The sequence below is a fragment of the Talpa occidentalis genome, unplaced genomic scaffold (assembly GCF_014898055.3).
Source record: "Talpa occidentalis isolate TD23 unplaced genomic scaffold, MPIMG_talOcc4v2.1, whole genome shotgun sequence".
NCBI classification, from domain to species: domain Eukaryota; kingdom Metazoa; phylum Chordata; class Mammalia; order Eulipotyphla; family Talpidae; genus Talpa; species Talpa occidentalis.
The window spans coordinates 93084068-93100878 of NW_026555331.1; positions in this window are offsets into that span (position 1 = coordinate 93084068).

The window sequence follows — 16811 nt, forward strand, 5'->3', positions numbered from 1 at the left end:
GGAAGGTGAGAGGATTCACCAGAGACAGAGTGGGGAACAGGACAGGCAGACTGATTGAAATACACTGCTGAGGGGAGCAGCGGGTGAGACAGGAGAGGTCTGCCGCATCATGTGGGTATCTCCCCAGCCAGCCGGGATCAAACTCGTGCTGCAGAGACTGTGGACAGCTTCACAAGGCTGCGTTCAACCTCCTGCACCACGAGGGAGGCCCCATACTACATTTTTTTTTTTTTTTATAGAGGCATGTTTTTATTTATTTATTTATTATATTTGTTTGTTTTGTTTATACATGCACTGGGTACAGTCAGAAGCGCGGGAGGGTGAGAGAATTCACCAGAGCCAGAGCGGGGAGCAGAGCAGGCAGAAGGGCTGAAGTACACTGCTGAGGGGAGCAGCGGGTGGCAGGAGAGGTCTGCGCACCATGTGGGATCCTCCTCCGGTGGCTGGGGAGCAGCCGGGGATCGAACCAGCGCCGCAGAGGCCGCGGGCAGCTTCGCAACCCAGCGCTCAACCGCTGCGCCACCGGGGAGGCCCCCATACTACATTTTTTAACCCACCCATCTGTCGTGGGCACTTCGGTTGTTTCCATACATGACTATTGTAAACAGTGCTGTAATGAGTGTAAGTGTTCATATATCCCTTCAAATTAGTTTTTTCTTTCTTCAAGTAAATACATTGGAGTGGCATTGCTAGATTCTATTATATATCTATTTTTTAATATTTCGAGAAAAGTCCATACTGTTTTTCATAGGGGCTGGACTAGTCTACATTTCCACTAACAGTGTACAAGAATTCCTTTTCTCCCCATCCTCACCAACACTGCTTGTTTTTGAACATTTTGATATGAATCAGTCTCACAGGTGTTAGATGGTATCTCATTGTGATTTGTATTTCCCTGAGGATAAGTCATGATAAACATTTTTTCATGTGCCCATTGGTCATTTCATGTTTAGAACTTTTCCATTTTTTAATTGGGCTGTTTTCTTTTCGTTGAGTTGTTTGAGTCTTTGTAGATGTTAGATATTAACCTCTTGTCCAATGTTGGTTTGCAAATATTTTCTTCCACTTATTAGGGTGTCTTTTTTTTTTGTGATAGTTTCTTTCACTGTGCAGAAACTTTTAGGTATGATGAAGTCATTTGTTTACTTTTGTTTTGTTTCCCTTGCTGCAGAAGTTGAGTCCACAAATATGTCACTGAGACAGATTCAGTCAAGTGTTTGTTTTTTCCTATGTATCTTATGGTTTCAGGTCTAACTCTAAGCCTTTAGTCTATTTTGAGTTAATTTGAAATAAACATGAATAATACAATATAATTGGGGAAAAAGAATTGCTGCACAGAAATGCATTTATCACATTGAAGCAGCTGTTCTGAGACAGACACACTTACTAGTTTCAGATCTTATTATATATTTGGATACATATATTTCCTGTAAGTTTGAAATGATATAAAAACAATGTAACAAAATGTATACATTTATATAAAGATATAGGTATATAGATATCCACAGAAAGAAAACTGTGACTTTCAAGTGTTAATTTTGTTTAAAAAAAATCTAGCTTTTATTTTCCTAACTTACAGTGTTGTGCATTCAGCACCATTACATAAAAATTGTCTTTTGTAAAAATTATATTATCTTATGATAACTGAAAGAAATTTCATTATTTTATTCATTTATTTATTTTAATCAAATAACTGAGAGTTAATTCATATGATGACTTTCCCCTACCTCCTTTAAGTGACACCAGTATTCTTATGAATGACTTGTTTCATCTGAGGACTGCAAAGCAATGTAGTGGAAACACCACACTGTGCTCACCAAGAAAACTTAAAATGTGTTCTAAACTTTTCATTCCAATGGTGAAAGGGAGCAGAAGATTAAACCAACATCTTGGGGAAGTAGACTAATATATTGTGTCCCTGAGAAAATCTCTAAATATTTCTGACATTGTGTACCCTATGTTAAGCCCGAGGTGATATTGGCACTTTCTTCTCCTTCGTGTCTGACACTGTGAGAAGGATCAGACTCCTCTATTTTAATGCTTCCCCAACACTCTGAAAATCAAAGTGCCAAAATATGTCAAATTTTAATGACTGTTCTTCAAATTCCCATTTTAGCTGAAATTTACATGAACATTTCTAGGTCATTCCTGTGGTCCATACACAATTGTTAGTAATACCACCAATCTTTCACAGTATGAATGGTTTCCCTGCTTACAGCACACTGAAGAGTCAGACTTCAGAATTGTAGTGACCTGAGGTCTTCTTTATCATTATCATTGTCTTGTAAACACCACTACCTAACTAGTTATTCTACTGGGAAAGGCAGAGATACCAAAGTAGATTTTCTTGATATATCAGTGGAAATCAGATCATTCTTCCAAAGGCCTGACCAAAGGCCAAATCCAATTTCTCCTTCATAGTAACAATCATAGTTGGAGATTATATTTGCACAATTTTTACAGGCAGAACTTTTTAAAAGGGCAGAATTTCAATGAACCCAAAGAGTTGTTTTATTCTGATTTGGCACAGGGATGTCTCAGCCATGGAGAGAACTTTGATTTTATTAGTTATATAATATTACAAATTTAAAACAAGTATGGATTTATTTACCTGGTGCCCAGTCATAGATATAAGAAATTGGTGTGTGTTGCTGATATTTTGCCAATATTTTGCTATTCTACTGTGGGTATCATATCTATGATAATTTTAATTTGTAATGGTATTTTGAATCAATTACCAATTAACTTATCAATACATTTTATTTTACGATGTTCTAAGGATGAAAGCCACATTCCACTGTGAATCTGTATCTGCCTTATCACAATATTCTCTAAACCTGAGGATACAGTTATCCCAGGTTTATGAAAGTTATCTTTTAAAATATTTAAACATTAATGTATATAACCGCTGTGATGTTTTAATATTACTTTTTAGGTGATGTTATCTTTCTCATCAAAATGTGTCTTATTTAGTTTTCTTCCTTTGAGTAGAAAAAGGCTTCTCTCTGAAGCAGTGCTACTGTTTTTGTGACAGCGAAGGCATTGAGATGAGATACCGCCTAATCCAGGGTGTGAGAACAGCTAGGAGTGAAGGTAAACAGAAATACCAGTTACCTAGTTACCTCATGCTTTTTTGTTTTTAAACAGTTGAAACAATTTGTTAAAGATCTACTCCATTTTCAAGTGAAATTAAATGACATTTCCATAGTTTGACCCTTAACCCAACTTATCTGTATGTAAAAGTTGATGACCTCCTATCATGTTCATGGCTCTCTTGTACATGTGAAGACTTTAGTGGGATAACTTTGGGGCAACGTTTAAGAAAATTCAAGCCAAGAAGAGTTTGTGTGAGTTGGATGTCAGCCAAGTCTCTGAAAACAAAACAAAAAATATTAAAAAGAGCCAGTTTTTGTGTTCTCTCTCGGAATAATATAAGTAGGTTGAGTAAGAATCAAAAAAGAAATAAGAATAGGAGGAGGTGCTTTACTGAGTAAATACAGACAGAATTAGCCGAGAGGTGATGAAGCAGCTTGTGAAACCTTAAACAATGTGTAAATTACCTTTCAGAACAGTTTAAGCATAGAACATGAAAAAGTTTTAGTGAATGTGGTAGGAAAGAAAGGTGTTGTGGGCACGATTAGTTGAAGGACTTTCTGTTTTATATTGTGCTATTTTACTTTATGTAACTAATGTTCTCAGAAGAATCCTTGATTGATTTAAGAAGCAGAGTTTCTCTGCTTGCCGTGCCTAACACAACTTCTCATATTCTCCATGTCACAGACATTAACAAGAAGAAAGGAGTTTATGCCATTTTTCTTATTTAAAATAGTATTACCAAAAATACCTAAATAAGAAACATACATTAAAAACCTTCTAATTCATGCAATATATTTCTGGGGACATAATAAACTAAATACAGAAAGTCTAAAAGAAACTTGAAATGAAGAGATTTACTTTTAATTCAGATAAGCTCTGAACAGTGTACTTAATACATATATTCTTTTTTAATCTTTTTTTTTAAGAATTATTTATTTATACAAGAATGGGGGGTACAGGCCAGAGGTGTGGGAGGGTGATAGAATTCACCAGAGACAGAGCGGGGAGCAGAACAGGCAGATGGACTGAAAGAAAAAACTGTTGAGGGGAGCAATAGGTGAGACAGGAGAGGTCTGCCACGACATGTGGGTGTCTCCCTGGCTGGCTGGAAATCGAACCCTCACTGCAGAGGCTGTGGACAGCTTCACAGCTCTGTGCTCAACCTGCTGCACCCACCAGGAAGGTCCTTAATACATATATTTTTGATAGTTCTAGTTAAAGATAAAAATGAAAATGTATGCATATATTTTATCTTAATATTGCAAATGATGTTTCTCTGATTATTTTCTCAATGTGATCATTTGAGTCATACTTACAAACTTTGCCTTTAAATATCTTTAAATTGCTATATGACATTTCCAAAGCGACTGTAGCATATTATATATTACGAAATGTTTTATATATATATATGCACATATACATACACACACACATATTACATAAATCACTGTAAAACATAGGCATAAATAAGGATAAAGAAGGTTATTGCTGAATTAAGATTAAGGCAGATTTTTTTCTCTCATCTGGTTAATAATTTATAATTTTATTAAGAATAATTTTTTAATTTATTATGAGTAATTATATTGTAAAGAATTAAACATACAACAGTATATTATACCTACAAGAAAATATCTGTTTAAAATATTTTAATGCTCTCTGGATTCTGTGATTATTTACTATATTGGACAGGTACGGAAAGTCTTTTTTCTTTGGGAATACCACTAGTAACCTAAACTACCTCACTGAATCAAACCCCATCAAATATCAGTACTGAATTCTACAAAGCAAAAAGACCACTATATTTCTTATTATACCCATGAGTAGTTTTTAAATAAGTTTCATGTGTTACCTGCTACTTAGTGTATCAAGTGCTTTGGATAAAAAGACAAATGAAAAATATAGGGTATTTGTCTTTAAAAAATGAAATTTATATCTATTTCAAAAAAAATTTAAGTGTTTGTATGCATATGAGTTGCTCCTATTAATACTAGATCTACTGATCTGCTGGATATGGAAAATCTCTTAGAGACAAATCTGCACAAATAAACAAGACAAAAGTGTAGCAAAAATGCTACTGCAGTTACAAACTATTAGGAAAAAATTTTTAAAAAATAAGATAAGTCAAGGAAAATATTAATGATGAGAAAATTGTAAGAATGGAAAACATCTGAGAACATCCAATACAAACTAAGTATCTAAAGTTAATAAAAATGAAAAAAATATTCTGAAGTGTGAGTAAAGAAGCAAAGTAATGTTACAAGACAGACATTTTGAGAAATGTTTTCAAAGGAAATAAGAAAGTAATCACATTAAGCATCAAATGGGCTTTGAAGCAATGTCTGTAGATATATTTGCTGTTATATTTGAGAATTAGAAGAGTATTAATACTCCAAGGAAGCAAACTCAATATTTGGCTAGGCTATGCAAAACTTGAAAGCATTAAAAATTGAATTGACTAGCATTAAAAAAGTATTGACTAAATACACATGGAAATGTAGACTTTTTAAAGAGAATTTGTAAATTAAAAAAAATTAAAATAGCCTTCACATAATGATACTCGGTTAACAGTTTGCAAATCAAATGTATGGGTCTGGCACATTTTATCTGACAATGCTGGACAGTTAAAATGAATTTTCTATAACTAGTGGCAATGATGTTGACTTCATATTAGTCAAAAAAAAAAAAAAAGACCACACATTTCCCTATTGACATTACAATAATTATTTTAGGATATGATTTTAAAAGGATTTTTATCTTCACACATGTATATTAACTCATGCCTGTTTGCATTAATTTGCATTATATTTGCAATTGGCAATTAATTTCACTTCTTATATTTCACAAATATTATCATGCTACATACATATTTAAGAAATGCTGTGGGTTGTTAGTGATGAAGTATGGTATATTTCTATTATATTCAAAACAAGACATTTAAGTATTGTGAATTTAGCTCGGCATAATGCACCATTTTTCCCTTCCATGTAGCCCCAGAAACAGCACATCACAAGTCATGCCTAGCACTCATTTAAATGCGACCTCAGAGTCACACTGCATGTTACAAATATCTGGGAGCTGTGTGATCAGTTAACATCTTGTGCATAACCCTTAAAATTATAGCAAGTTTTCAGGAGATAATTAGCTTACTGTGTTTCTATAATAAAACGAACTATGTTTTAGCAGTGATTCTCAGAGATAGTAACAGGAAAATGCCCTTAAATCAGATGAATTTCAAGAATCTCAGAAGCTAAAAATGGAAGAAAAATAAACTTCTTATAATTGAACAATTTCTTTTTTTAAGATTTATTTATTTATACAAGAACTGGGGTACAGGCGAGAGACGTGGGAGGGTGAGAGAATTTACCAGAGACAGAGTGGGGAGCAGAACAGTCAGATGGACGGAAAACACTGCTGAGGGGAGCAGTGGGTGAGACAGGAGAAGTTTGCCGCCATGTGGCTATCTCCCTGGCCAATGGGGAATAGAACCCACGCTGCAAAGGCTTCAGACTTCTTCGCAGTGCTACGCTTAACCCGCTGTGCCACGGCTGTGCACAGCTGCGGGTATGAAGCTGCCATCCCTGCCCCCATCCATCCTTGACTCCACTACAGTACCTTTCGCTCTAGGATGAAAAAGCAACCATAGATAGAAGGGAGAACTTAAATTCTTTCTTTAGAGCTCAACAAACATTAGGCTTCAGCATGGGACGGAAACCACAAGTGACATGAAGCTTTCAGTTCACAAAAGGGTCTGATTCAAATCAGAATGAAGCAGGATTTACAGAGAACACAAGCTTCAGTTTCACTCCATTGTTATATCTTGAGATCAAGATATAGATAGAAACAATGTTGTCATAAGAATTGAAACAATATTTTAAGGGTAAAGAAGAATGTTGACTATTCAACTGTCATTCTTTTTATCAATATTTTATGTTATTAGTTTTGGACCTCCAAATCTTACTACTCACAGACATACACAACACAATAACAACACAAAATCAAAAACAAAGCTGGAGATCTTTATATCTCATATTTTGTTGGTAGATATGGGAAGCATGTGAGGCTAAGATATTTGTGCCTATTTGCTAGACTTGGGATTTCAAAATGAATTTGTGACTTTTCCCTAACCCTAGGATAAATCCTCTACAGAAAGAGGGGGTTTGCCATAAATTTATGGATTAAGGGCTCAGTACTGCGCTTCCTACTTTGGTTTCCATTTTTAAGTAAGTGACAAGAATTCATCCTAGCGTCTTTTAGTGTTAGAAGGGTGAATAAAATTTACACTTAATGGCATAACACACTTAACAGTGTGAGATTTACCCACAACAAACAAACGAATAGACAATCCTAACCTAAGGACTCAGAAGAAATCAAGTTATCACCCAGACTATTTGCAGAGGACAAAATTCTCAGGACACCGGGGTTTAACTTCTGATCAAAATTATTTATTTTCCTTCCTTATTCTGCCATAAAATATATGGGACTATATTACTTTATTTTTATTTTTTACATTTTACAAGGATAGGTTTATTAGGACAGGGAAAGGGAAAAAAAGACACCTGCGTAGACATAGGTGGGCAGAGAGCCACCACTGCCACTTTGCAAAGGGAAAATTTTCCTGAAAAGAAACACCTACATAGTCACAGGTGGGCAGGAGAGCTGCTATATTATCTTTAAATATACTTCAAAAAATTAAAAATGGGACTACATTAAACTAAAAAACTGTTCAGTGAGGGGAAAAAAAGGAACAATGAAATAAAAAGATACCCTACTGAATGGGAAAAAATATTTGCACAACATACATCTGGCAAGAGACTTGTATTCAAGACCTAGAAAGAAATCAATTCAACAACTATCTCTCTCTCCTCCCTCCTTCCCAACCCTCCCCAATCCTTTTAAAAGGAAAACAGGGCCTCCCTGGTGGCTCAGCAGATTGAGCGCTGCACTGTGAAACTGTCCACAGCCTCTGCAGTGCCAGTTCAATTCCCGCTGGTTGGCAAGAATCCCACATGGCGTGGCAGACCTGTCCTGTCACGCCCGCTGCTCCCCTCAGCAGTGTATTTCAGTCAGTCTCCCTGTTCTGTTCCCTGCTCTGTCTCTGGTGAATCCTCTCACCCCCTGCATCTCTGGCCTGTACCCCAGCTCTTGTATAATAATATTTTTTTTAAAAAAAAGGAAAACAGTTATTATTAAGTAGTTGGGAAAAAAGAAATAAAATAGTATACTCCGACTAAGAGTAAGGAAAGTTTTCAACTTGCAGTAAAAAAATTAATTTTAAATTTTGTAAAATAAAGGCAGAATATAATATTTGTCATCTAAGAAAAACAACACTATTTTCTGGTCCTGTTATGAGCAAACTTAAAGAATATTGAACACTGTAGTAAAAAATGCACTTGATAGTAATTTTATAACAATAAACAAGATTTTTTTTGTTAATCAATAAAAGGTAAAGGCACATAGATATAAATTTAGTTAAAGTTTTAGTTAAAATTTTAGCTGGTCAGAATGGTAGCGTCACATACATTGCTTTATGATAATGAGGTTTAATAGAAATGAAAATATATGAGAATTTCAAACAGTGACTATCAATACTCCTTGGTCTAATGATTCTTAAATAGATGAATGAATTCTGTGCCTTTGTGTGAATATTTTCAAGTATCTACATCATATGAAAAAAATAAGGACAGTTTAGTATTTTCTCATAGAAGTTAATTTGCTTCATTTAGATGGCATTTTTACCTTGAACTAATACCTACATCATTCACATTAAAATGCCTTTTTTGTAATTGAATTATGTTAAGAGACTGTCATAGTTTTGGGTTTTGTAAATATGGTTGGAATAATTAACAAATAATTGGAATAATTTAAAATGCATTTAATGATCTCACATTGCAATCCCTCATTTCTGCAATTTGTTGAAATTTCATCACTGCAGTAAGTCAGTATTCTAGGAAAACTCTATCAGTATATTTCTCTTGAGCCAAACTTATCAATTGGCTTGATGAAACCAGTAACCACACAGAAAGCAGATATTTTATATTTGCATATTCTGCACTTGGGACTTTTACAAAGTAATAAAGATTTTTATAATTTAGCTGTTTGATTTACATTCTTCTTTAAATTACTAGGCCTCAACATTTACAAAGAGAAGAATCTTGTGTGACCTAATTTTCTCTCAAAGAGCCTCATTAGTTCTGTTCAAGTGTTGCAATTAGTTTTCTGATAAAATTCCAGAATTCACTTTATATGTTATAAAAACTGTCTTGATAAATATAAGGACTTAAAGAGAAGGTCTGAAGTTGTCATTAACTTAGTTGCCATATTATTTAATTTTGGATTTAACTAAAAATAAATTCCAATAATTATAATAAATTCTCTATGGCTTAGAGACAAATTTGTCTTATATAACTAAATATGAATGTGTTGAAAAAGTTTTTTTAGTATATTTCATCTGTAAGCTAGGATTTATTTTTGTGAAAGTAATGTTTATAGACTTAAAAGTAGCATTTAATTCTCCTATATTATGACAGTTAATTCATAAGACTAATTCTAGAATATATATTTCATAAATATCACACCCATAGAATACCCTGTGTAGTCTCACATTTCCTGACTTATTACTTCAAGATTTAATTTGAGTTGAGTAGTTCTATTTATTTTGTATTTGTAGTCTGTCAGTTTTCTGTACTTTTACTCATTTATCTGCTCTGGCATATATTTACATTTTTATCTACTAAGAATAATAGCCATTTCCCCCTAGGAGTGGAATGGCAGCTCCATTTTAGTAGACTGAGGAACCTCCAGACAGCTTTCCGTAGTGGTTGGATCAGTTTGCACTCCCACCAGCAGTGTAGGAGAGTTCCTTTTTCACCACATTCTCACCAACATTTGTTGTTGCTAGATTTTTTGATATGTTCCATTCTTTTTTTAAAGATTTATTTATTTATGCATACAAGAACTGGCGTACAGGCCAGAGGTGTAGGGGGTAAGAGGATTCACCAGAGACAGAGTGGGGAGCAGAACAGGTGGATCTACTGAAATACAAGGCTGGTCTCCCTAGTGGTGCAAGGGGTTAAAAGGCAACTTATGCAGCTTGCCACAGCCATTGTAGCACGAGTTCAATCCCTGGCCAGGGTGTTGCCCGCATGGTGGAGCAGACCTCTCCTGAGTTGCCCGCTGCTCCCCTCAGGGGTGTATTTCAGTTGATCTGCCGGTTCTGCTCCACACTCTGTCTCTGGTGAATCCTCTTACCCTCTGCACCTCTGGTCTGTACCCCAGCTCTTGTATGCACAAATAAATCTTAAAAAAAAATACACTGCTGAGGGGAGCAGTGGCAAGTCAGGAGAGGTCTGCTGTTCCATGTGGGTTGCTCCCTGGCCGGGGACCGAGCTCATTCTGCAGAGGCTGCAGATAGCTCCATAGGTTGCGTCTTAACCCCTTGTACCACCAGGGAGGCCCCTGATATGTGCCATTCTTACTGGTGTAAGGTGGTATCTCATTGTGGTTTTGATTTGCACTTCCCTGATGATAAGGGATGTTGAACCGTTTTTCATATGTCTTTTGGCCATTTCCACTTTGGAGAAGGGTCTAAAAGAAAGTTTAAAACTCCTTAATCTAATCAAGATCTATACCAGAACAAGTAAGGAAAATATAATCACTTATATCTAGGACACTAAATAATTTCTGATTCAAACAAACATTTTTCTGAATAAAAGGAGAAAGGATAAATAATTTCACACTACAACAGTTAAAAACCAGTATTTTCACAGGTAAACTAAAAAGGCAGGTCGCCCTTCTTATGATCATATTTAGGTTAGTGAGATGGAGTTAGGCTCAAAATGCCCATTGTAAAATAATAAATTATCCATTGAGGATATGGATAATTTAGAAACATTATCAATAAATTAATAAATGAAACAAATGTTTATTTATGAATATGTTCCTTTTAAAGGTAAATTCTATGAATATATGTTCAAGATGCTTCTATGATATGTTCTTTGTAAGAGATACTTCCTTAATAAACTTTTCCCAAAGAAATCTTACATCATTTTTAGTAAGTCTTTATGATATATGAATTGAAATATCAGTTGGCAGGGGTGTCCCATCCCAAGAACTACACTGTTCATTGAGAAAACTAGTTATAGTGATACCTTCTTGGTATGAAACCTCAAATGGTTTCCTGTTTGCCCAGCTTTTCTTCATCAATGTGAAATAGGTAGTCATTATGAATGAGGTAGCATTTCAAAACGATAACTTTTTTTGCCCTTCGTTTTTTTAAAGTTTTATTTATTTATGCATACAAAACCTGGGGTACAGGTCAGGGGTGTGGGGGATGAATGGATTGACCAGAGACAGAGTGGGGAGCAGAACAGGCAGAGTGACTGAAATACACTGCGGAGAGGAGCAGCGGGCGAGTCAGGAGAGGTCTGCTGCGCCATGTGGGTCACCTCCCTGGCTGGGGATTGAACTCGTGCTGCCATAGCTGTGGACAGCTTCATAGGTTGCATCTTAACCCCTTGCACCACCAGGGACGCCCTGCTCTTTGTTTTTCATTAAGGATTTTCCTATTTCAGAAGCTAGACCAGAAGACACACACTGTGCCAGTAAAAGACTATTAGAGTTCTGAATGCCTAAAGTACATATGACTGTCAATAACCTAGACTCCCAGATAGTATTCAGAACAATGAGAATACATGGTAGCTCAGAAATCAGTCTAGGTAAAAAAAAGTAATAAAAATGGGTGGTGAAAATGTTATCATATGAAAAAGGAATAAAATCAGTGAATAAACTACATTTGAGTCCAATGATGACATGGTAAACATGAGACAACAACACTCAAATAAAATACAACAATTATCACGATGAGTTGTACTCTAATTTTCTAAGGAAAGCCCAGAAATTTGTCAAGATACTAGAGTAGCAGAAATTGCCTGGTCCTCACCACATGCAAAAAAATGAAACTAGACCACTACCTTTCACCGTGCACAAAAATCAACTCAAAATGGGTCAAAGAACTGGACGTAAGACCTGAAACCATAAAATATATAAAAGAAAATAAAACACTACAAGACACACATGGCAATAACATATTTAAAGACTCATCACCCAAAGCAAAGAAAGTCAAGGAAAAGATAAACACTTGGGATTACATCAAACTGAAAAGCTTCCGCACAAGCAAAAGAGATATTAACCAAAACAGAGAGACACCCCACTGGTTGGGAAAAAAATCTTTGCACTCCAGTCAACTGATAAGGGATTCATCACAAAGATATATAAAGAATTCACACAAATCAACAAAAACAAAATAAACAATCCAGTCAAGAAATGGACAGAAGAACTTAAAAGACATTTCTCCAAAGAGGAAATGCAAATGCTCAACAGGCATATGAAAAAATGTTCAACATCCCTTATAATCAGAGAAATGCAAATCAAAACCACACTGAGATAACATCTTACACTAGTAAGAATGGCACATATCAAAAAACCAAGCAACAACAAATGCTCATGAGGATGTGGAGAAAAAGGAACTCTCCTACATTGCTGGTGGGAGTGCAAACTGGTCCAACTACTATGGAAAGCTGTCTGGAGGTTCCTCAGTCTACTAAAAATGGAGCTACCATATGACCCGGCAATTCCACTCCTAGGGATCTACCCAAAGGACACAAAGACAGTGATTCAAAAGAACATCCGTACCCCTATGTATATTGCAGCACTATTTACAATAGGTAAAACCTGGAAACAACCCAAATGCCCAAAAATAGATGACTGGATCAAGAAGATGTGGCATATATACACAACAGAGTATTATTCAGCAATCAAAAAAGATAAAGTCATGCCATTCGCAGCAAAGTGGATGGAGCCTGAAAGAATTATGCTTAGTGAAATAAGCCAGAAGGAAAAAGAAAAATATCGGATGGTTTCATTTATAGCAGGAATATAGGGGAACCAATAAGACATCAGGGGAAAAAATAATAACAGTGCAAAACACAACAAAGCAAAAACAGACAATTATAAATCAGAGACATCCTGCAGGGGAGGAGGCAGGAGAGAGATCAGAGGAAGGGAGGGAGGAGCACAGGGGACTGAGGTGATGGTGCACGGGTGCATTGGTGAAGAAAACTCTTTGGGGACGACACCTGAGGGGGTGGGGGTGAAGCAAATAGTGTTTAATAATGAACAATGATGTAAAAAATTAATATATATATATATATATATATATAAGATTAGTTGAAAAAAATAAAGAAGTAGACACTGAAAAAAAAATTGCCTGGTCCTATGTCTAGCAGATGAGTCTCTGCATACCTAAGACGTGTAAAATAAAAGAGTGCAGGGGGCCTCCCCAGTGGCGCAGCGGTTGAGCGCTGGGTTGCGAAGCTGCCTGCAGCCTCTGCAGCCGGTTCGATCCCCGGCTGCTCCCCGGCCACCGGAGGCGGGTCCCACATGGCGCACAGACCTCTCCTGCCTCCCGCTGCTCCCCTCAGCAGTGTACTTCGGTCCTTCTGCCTGTTCTGCTCCCCGCTCTGGCTCTGGTGAATTCTCTCACCCTCCCACGCTTCTGACTGTACCCAGTGCATGTATAAACCAAACAAATAATAAATAAATAAATAAATAAGACATGCCTCTAGAAAATTAATAAATAAATAAATAAATAAAAATAAAAAAAATAAAAGAGTGCAGGTACATAGAGTGATGGTGGCATGATGCTCAATTCACAGTCATCTTTCACAGCCAAGTTGGCAGAAGGAAATAACCTCAGGTTTGCAGTAAACCAGGAAATTTGGAATTTCATCAATAAATGTAATGTTTTTCAGACTAAAAACCAACTGCTCAAATTCCCCAATTTACAGGGCAGGAAAGTGAAACTCAGAGACTTGGTAATAACTTGCATTAAAATGAATTTTCATAGTATTTGTTACTCTAAGTGACAGATTCATTTTCTAGAATGTTTCTTATGGGTTCTAACAATATCAGTCACCAACTGGGCTAAATGCAACATTTATACCTGTTGCTTGAAATGAAAAGAAAGTTTCTAGTGAATCTCTAACGAGTATGCAACTCATTATACACATGCTCGTAGACAGACTTGGATTTAATCCTATCTCTTCTATCTGTGGACATGTTTAAGTCTCAATTCTTGTGATTAGAAGCAAGGAGCTCAAGAATAGCTCACTCGTACTTTACTTTTTTTACTTTGAAAAATATTCCCTAAGCAAACATTTTATTATATATGGACATTCAATGTGTCTAATACAGAACCTGATATAGTTGCCTTAAAATGTACTTGAAAATCAACAGTTTTTATTAGTCAGTGAAGAGGATTGGTACATTTCCCCAAATATGGTTTTTTGTTAGATGTATCAGGCCTATGTACTGGCATTCCATGTAAAGATAAAATTATGTTGAAATATGTGTGGAATGCTCTAAAAAGAAATATTAGCTCATATGAAAAGTTTGATTCAGTCATAATAGTTGGTTTCTTCCCTAGCATTTCAAGTTTTTAAATTCAAGTCTGGTGTATTAAAATATTTGCCTCACGTGTCTTAGAGTATATTGCTACCTCATAAATGGTTTTATATAAATAAAAAATCCTATTATCAGTACATATATTCTTACAAAACTAAAAATTTTTTGGCAGTATAAGTCAAGCATTTGACTAATGCTTTTGTTATAAAAAAATGCAAACTTGCCGATTTCCTACTTGATATGGACAATCATATATTTTTAAAGCAAGATACAAAAGTTCAGATACTTGGAAATTCAGTCTCTTCTCAGAACACAGACCTTAGAGATTAATGCTTTAATCTCTTATTTTTAAGACAATTTTAAAAGGATACCAATGGCCAATAATTATGTTTTTACTTTATTTTCTTGAATTTTATTTTATGGAAAACAGCATATAAAATAGTGGACTTCAAATACAGATAAATATCATTAGAAAACAATGAAAAATGCATCGACTTAGTCATTAAAACAGGCTATTCATCTATAAAGAAGAACTCTAATTCTAAACTTAAATTTTTTGATGAAATTAAAACTAGTTAGACTGAAAGACTCAAATCAATCACTTATTTAAAAAGAAGGCCTGATTTATGCACAGTAAAATTGAGATGTCTTCCTTTCCTGTTCACTTAATAAAATGAATATGAATTTCAATCCCTCATTTTAAGGCACTCCAATAGTTAAAATAATGGGTCAAAGTAGCTGGGTTAGTTTGTCATTTCCTGTGTACATTAAGGAAAGGCTTTTGACAGTAATTACCTCTCAGTAAAAAATTTTTGCTCTGTTTGAGAAGTTTTTAAGAAAAATTTTAATAAGTGGAGCTTAACTAAAATTTATTGTGCAGAAAAAATAAGAAATAAATCCAAGATACTTCCATATTATGCCACAGTGAACCTCAAATTCCTCCTATAAAAATCAAAAGAGCTGGAGTAGTATGAATGTTCCTGAGGGAAGATGGTGGGTTTTGTAAATGCTGGAGTAGGGAACATATCTGTAAAGGAGGCCCAAGAATTAAAACATTGGCCAGAGGGGAGAAGAGGGAGTACGACAGGTAGATGACAGCATTATTCTCAGCTAGAAGTTTGACTGAGGAAGCCTCATTTTTTTGTATGGCCAAGTTCAATGACTGCCAAGCAATATTCCCCTCCCTGGGTAGATATATATTTTTTTTTCATTCACTGTGTACAGGTTGTATTTTATTATTGGTAATTTTTTAGTAAATTTTTCATTCACTGAAATTACAAATTCTTACATGAGTTCTATCACAATGGCAAGAAACCACCTCATTCCTGATATCTCTGTTTTATTCAGTCTTTGCTGAAATATATTCATGTTTCATTGCACAATGAAGGGATCACTAATATAGTTCACCAGGCAGAATGAACTGCAAGGAAGACCGCTTTTTCAATGGGAGAATCACAGGACTTCCTTGAGATCCAAGGAATAGGGGTCAAATTTCTTGATCATACATTTAAATTACTTGATTTTTTTCTCCTTAAACCCCTAACTGTCCCAATCACCAATTTTTCCCTAATAAGTTATCAAACTTCTCAGCCATCTTCACTCTAAACCTACTATTATATGTGATTGTGGAACATTTCCATATGCTTTGCATTATTAGGCCATTTCTCAAATCCCAGGACAAATGTATCATTTCTCTACTGTAAGTGGTCAGAAGAGGAATAGATTGACAAAATCTATTACGACCCGGAAGAGTATCAGACAGATACAGAAGAGGGACATTGCCTCTTTCATTAAAAATACAAATCAAATTCATTAAGAAAAATAGTATAAGAAAAGTACATACTCATAAGTGATATATTCATATGCAAACATTATGCAAATGTTTTGCCAGTAAACAATGTCTATTTCCATCACTGATAATTTTATATTTCTTTCCTGTGATCTTTGGGAAATGAATTTCAAGACATTATGTACTTGAGCATATTCTAGCCTCTAATCATCTTCAATAAAGAAAGGAGAATTTTCCCTTTGTCAGTTTTCTTCTTGACATTACTTACTAAAAGGCTTTTGCTGGAAGAAAGGACTAGCTGCCCCTATGTAATCAGAATCTCTTAATATACGTCTAAAACAAAGTAGAACTAAAGTGGGACAAATATCCAAATATGTTATTCCTAGGGAGTGATTCAGTAGCATCAGCCAGTTTTCAAAACATTTTGTTATTGTTGAAGCCAAGTCCATTTGGAAGAGCACCCTTG